This window comes from Pyxicephalus adspersus, chromosome W (assembly GCF_032062135.1).
Source record: "Pyxicephalus adspersus chromosome W, UCB_Pads_2.0, whole genome shotgun sequence".
Classification (NCBI taxonomy): Eukaryota; Metazoa; Chordata; class Amphibia; order Anura; family Pyxicephalidae; genus Pyxicephalus; species Pyxicephalus adspersus.
This window is the reverse complement of record NC_092870.1, coordinates 10,749,135-10,755,152: the sequence shown is the minus strand read 5'-3', so window position 1 is coordinate 10,755,152 and position 6,018 is coordinate 10,749,135. Positions and strand designations below refer to the sequence as shown.

The 6,018-nt window shown below is 36.9% G+C and overlaps 1 long non-coding RNA gene across 1 annotated transcript; it reads left to right on the top strand.

Annotated features, from left to right (window-relative positions):
- Positions 1-53: 53 nt before the first annotated feature.
- LOC140342883 (uncharacterized) lies at positions 54-1,804 on the top strand. Its single transcript, XR_011923193.1, has 4 exons — positions 54-875; positions 951-1,010; positions 1,349-1,438; positions 1,537-1,804. It is a non-coding gene; the product is annotated as an uncharacterized lncRNA (long non-coding RNA).
- Positions 1,805-6,018: the final 4,214 nt, after the last annotated feature.

The following is a 6,018-nucleotide window of genomic DNA, read 5'->3' as shown; positions in this document are numbered from 1 at the left end:
GTATCCAATCCAATACAAAATAATAGAAAATATATTTATGTGGTTTTGTCTATAGGTATGTGACGTTGGACACTAGGGAGGTGTTTTAGAAAAATATATTACTATACAGTATACCGAATTATCGCATTTTCAGTATTTTTCATTAAATTTCATGAAAACCTGTAATGCTTTTGGAACAGAAATCTAGACCTCAGTGTAACGCCCAGGTGGTTAAAGCAGTATTTATGTACCTAATGGTTTTTGAATTTTTGTTGTTTTTTTTTTTTTCTCTTGTTTTGCTTGTTGGCAACACTCTCTGTTGTAAATGTTGAGCCATGCCTGTCCTAGAGTTAAATGAGTTTGGATAAACTATGATAAACAAAGGGGAGTGGGAAGGTCATGCTGCTGTAGATATATGATATAAAATATAATCTTATATATGGAGGTGTTCTCCTGCAGCATGGGAGCCCCTGGGGATGTGGCTGATGGTGTTGTTGACAGGTCCCTATCTGGAGGTAAGTCTGCTGGGCAGGAGCTGTCCCCACAAACAATAACCGAATAAAACCTGTACAAAAATTACAACTTCAGGTGTCACAGAGCACCGGAAGTCTAATATAAACATGCAGGTGGTGTTGAGCCAGGAGACTGACAGCCTGCTCTCCTGGGTGCACGAGAATCTCAAGTAATCACACACAGATGGTTACTAATGACTGGTGTGTATGTGCTGAAGGGCAGGACCCGGGCGGATGATGTAGGAGGGTCTTCCCTTCATAAGAAACAGAATTGACACATGAGACGCTGACTGCAGCATGTAGGGGAGCTGGTGTGTAAACGTGTGGTTCAGCTGAGAGATTTCAGTATGGTATTATTGTTTGCTTCACGTTCCATTTAAAATTGTAAGTAAGAATCGCTTTGAGTCCTTTTGAAGTCTGTCATTTTCTGGCATTTATGGACTTATTCCTTTTTTGTAGGACTAGTAGAAATAACATTAAAATTGAAGGAATTGTAATAACAACTAGATGTGATATAAAGTAAGTGGGTTGCTAACCCCAGTGAATCTGCACAAAGTGGTGAAAAAGGAACAAATATGGGTTGGTTACCACATTATCAGTGTGGTGGTTTTAACTACGATAATATTAACCACATGCTGGCATGAATGTAAAGAGATATGCATGCTGTATAACTGATTGTAAATTAATTGGTCGGCATCACATTTAAGTTGTTTGGCAATGGGGCTTGGAGCATGGTTTTGCAACATTGTTTGAAATCCATTTAAATGAGGCAATAATGGGCTATTGGGAACTAATAAACATGTAAAACATGATGGGACGGATAATTTAAAATGTTATCATTTTCATGTTGATACCAGATTAAAGCAGATAACAGCTTCACTGCCATGACTACCGATCTGGTCCCCACTACTGATTCTAACAGAAAGTGTTGCTAAAAACACAAGCAGGTATATTGATGTATATTATGTTTAGTTTAATGTATTTTTTTCTTTTAAATGTAGTAATAATTTAATTGATGATAATGTAATCTTTTTTATGGTTGTAGATTCTCTCTCCTGAGGAAGTGGATATTTCCATGAAATGCATAGAGAATTAACCCAGAATGTATACCTCACAGGGACACTCTGAAAGGAGAGGTTATTGTGTGTAATAATAATGGTTTTTATGTATTGGAAATGAGCCTTTTAATGTAAAATTAAATAAATAAAATTTTATTTTTATAATATATGTTGTTGATATTGGCCTAAAAAATCCCGCTACAAAAATTGGTGTTCACCGTATGTTCTTTTTTTTTTTCTGGGTTCAATAAGGGATGTGGCCTATGTGATATATAACATATCTATAGGCGGAAATCTTCTTCTTTGTATATTATTGTTGGGGTGGCTGTCCTCCTATACAGTTGCACAATTATAGAACAATTTATAGGAAACAGTTTTTTGTTAATATTGGTGGATTATGTTATAACATTGAGTATTAATTATCCCTATTTAATGTACAGTGCTGCGTAATATGTTGGTGCTATATAAATCCTGTTTAATAATAATAATAATAATTGTTTTTTTGTTTTTTTTTTATTTATTTATTTTTTTTTACAATGGATCTAAGAGTGCCTGGGAGGGCTTTGCCTCAGGAATAAAGGAAACCTGTACCATACACACTAAAAGAAATTCTGAAATCAATGGAGCTGCATTTAGGTTGAAGTCTTTGTCCAAAAGAAAATCTATTTCTTACTGGCATATACAATACCTGAATAGATATATGATAGAGAAATGCAACCCCATTGGACTTCGAATACAACTTTTTCCAAATGTGAAAGATACTCGTCTTGAAAAGAGAATGGGAGGAGGTACTAAATGATTGTTCACACAAGTTGATGTCATTATTGATTCAATACCATAGTATGGAACTAAGGGAGGTGGATAATGAATTGGACAAGTTTTATGCAGAATATTCTGAACTGCTCTCGTCCAATGCATTCAATGAGAAAAAACAGGAAATTCAGAATTATTTACAGAAATTAAATGCAGAATTAGCAGAGGAAGAAAAGGGGTTTAATGAGCATGAAAGGAATACTGAAACAACAGATGAAAGTGGGTCCGAGAGTTCATCACAAGTTTCACACACTAATAATTTGAGGAATAGCATTAATCACAAACTAGGAACAAAGAGGTTCCCTAATGAAGAGTCACAGGGCACTACACATAAAACTAAAAGACGATATAATCTAAAAACACATGATGGTAAAATAAAAGATATAACTGCATGATTCAATGATTCACCGGAATCAGCACATTCTTCTAGCATTGAAACTACATCTGATATTTTTACTGGCACCGGTCCTAATGGCACAGGGGAACGTGGAGCCTCTGCGTCAGTAGGACCTAATACTCACAGCACACAAATATTGAATCCGGCCACTTTTTTAGGCAAAGTAACGGGTCTCCAGCTACAAAGTCCAAACATACCAGGATCCATGACAAAATTTGTATACAAAATCCCTCCCAACAACCCCAACTAAATGTGATTAACTTGTCGAAATATAAATTATCCACACAGGAAATTGAAGTTTTAAAACTAGGCCTTAGTTTTTGCCCCTTGAACTGTTTTGATAAGTTTGAGTTTATAAAGGATTTGCATTTGTTTGCTAGGAGACTTTTCTATAGAGTACTCTTTGATAAAGAACAAATTATTGATGAACAGGTAAAACAAATTCAGGAGGGGTTTAATATCCAAGAATTTAGAGCCCTAAAAAACTTTATGGAATTATGGGAAGATGGTAATATAGATGATCCCTTTGAAACCTCTTCCCTTCCAGCAGAAGAAGAAACAAGGCCAGGAACCTTAAAAATTAACTTTAAATCACAAAGCTACCTTGACCTTGGGCAAAATCCCGCAATATATGCCTTCATTCAACAGGTTTCTCAGGCCATAGAGACCCTTGATATATCGAACTGGTGTAGCAATTTGTCGAAAACACAAATAAAAGTGATTAAAAACTTAGGCTCCAACTCTGACATCATAATTAAACCCTCTGACAAAGGTGGCAAAGTAGTAGTGCTAGATGTGGAAAATTATAAACAAATGTGTCTTAAGATTCTAGATAACCACACTTGATAGAAGAATTGCAGCCTTACAAATCAGAGAATTTTATGAGATAATTGCCAAAGCTAATAATGATGGAACGATTGACAGCAAGGTCTTTATTTTATTTGAATAACAAACATCCAAAGCTTTCAACATTGTATTCGATACCAAAAATACATAAGAGTCTAAAAAACTCTTCTGTATGTCCCATTGTGTCACAGTTTCTCGTCACGAGCAAGCCAACTAGTGGACAGCTACTTACGTCCCTTTGTTTGGAGCTTACCCTCTTCTCTCAAAGATACTCCAGACCTATTACTGGTCTTGGAAGATATATCACTACCAGCTGAATGTTTGTTACTTGCAATTGATATAGAAGCTCTGTATTCAAGTATAGCTCACCAGCAAGCAATAGAAGTAGAGAAGGAATTTCTGGCAGAAACAAGTCAAACATTGCAAAAGCAAAATTAGTTTATAACACTCTTGAAATATATACTGACACGCAATATATTTACTTTTGATGACAATACCTACCTTCAGGTACAGGGGGTGGCAGTGGGTACACCTTGTGCCCCAACCTACGCCAACCTGTACCTGGGGGGTTGGGAAAGAGAACTCATGTCAGATGATGCCCTCTCTACCTCCGCCACATCTTGCTGTGGCGAGGGTATATAGATGATGTTTTCATCATCTGGCAGGGGTCTGAGAAATTAATTCTATCAAAAAATTCAGAAAACCGCTTACAATTTGGCATTTACATTGCAATATGACAGAACATCAATATCATTTCTTGACTTGGAAATTGCAATTAGCCCAGACACACAGCCTCACAGGGACACTCTGAAAGGAGAGATTATTGTATAATAATAATAATGGTTTTTATGTATTGGAAATGTAAATGAAAATATAAAAATAAATTCTGTTATTTTTATAATATATGTTGTTGATATTGGCCTAAAAAATCCCGCAACAAAAATTGGTGTTCTTCACCGTATGTTCTTTTTTTTCTGGGTTCAATAAGAGATGTGGCCTATGTGATATATAACATATGTATAGGTGGAAATCTTCTTCTTTGGATTATGGATTAAGCAATTTATAGCTTTTCTCTTTATTATCATCGGTATATAAATCTTTTCATGGTGCTGTGTATAATGTACTCCTATATTATTGTCAATATGCAAATCCAAAATCACTTAGCTCCCTCAGGTTATGTATCCCTAAGAACCTGAAGCTGTCTCGTTGTATGTAAAGGAACAAAGATATGAGGCCAAGTAGTTATCCTTTTTTGAAGGATAAAAAGAGGGAAATGTAAGGAGCTGAGGAATTTTGCTGGGTCTTGAAGTTATTTCTGTGCATTTGTTATGTTTTGTAGATGACTGAATTATGTTGAAACTAGTTGTATTCTTCCTATGAGTAAACAAACGTCCGATTCCCCCTTTCTGCCTTGCAACTCTCCCCTTCCTCCCTTCTGTTCTCCTGACATGAATATCCTGAGAACCACAAGGACATTTGTCATGTCTGCTAATTGTCTGTAGTCATGTGATCATGCCTTGATCATGCCGTTGAACTGGTATATAAGCTGTGTGCAAACAATAAAGTTTTTAGAGTGATCTAACTACACATTGAGTTGTGTGTGTTACCAGATTCCAAAGGAATCTAAAATCAATCCTTCCTTTTCCCAGAATTCAATGTCCTGTGAAGTGGAAGCTGGGATGGTTAGCAAAAGTGTATCGGGGGGCTAGTGGCGGGTGTGGTGGACTGAGCAGCGGCTTTGGCATGAAAATGTGCTAGTCTGTTGCCCCTGGTATTGAAGGAATTGGAAGAAGTGTGTGCTTGTCATTTGACAATGGCTATTTGATTGAGGAGGTGAATGGTTTGTAAAAGTTTTGAAATTAATGCTGAGTGCTGAATGGGTTTTCCATCAGCTGTGGTAAAACCTCTTCGCTGCCAAATGGCTCCAAAATCATGTACGACTCCAAAAGCATAGCGGGAGTCAGTAAATATATGGTTACAGCTTTTCCATCCATAATTTCACAAGCTCTGGTGAGTGCTATCAATTCTGCGGCTTGGGAAGAGTGAACAGAGAGTGGGGCGGCTTCAAGGACTGTGTCTGGAAGCTGTACCACGGCATATCCAGCTAAATACATTTTGTCAGAGCGTTGCGAACAAGACACATCTACAAAAACATTTTCTGCTAAAGGAATGGGTGTTGTGGATAAGTCTGAATGTGGTGTTGATGTTTTATGTATTTCAGGGATACATGAGTGTGACTCTGGCACTTCATCCTCCTGTCCTTTAAGACCTAAGAGGGCATTAAGCACAGCGACAGGACCGCTAGTAGCAAAAGCATATTTTACACTTAATCCTGTAGTGGATGTTAGGATAACTTCATAACCAGACAACCTTTGTGCTGTTATGTTGAGTGGTTAAATTCTTAAGCAAGTGT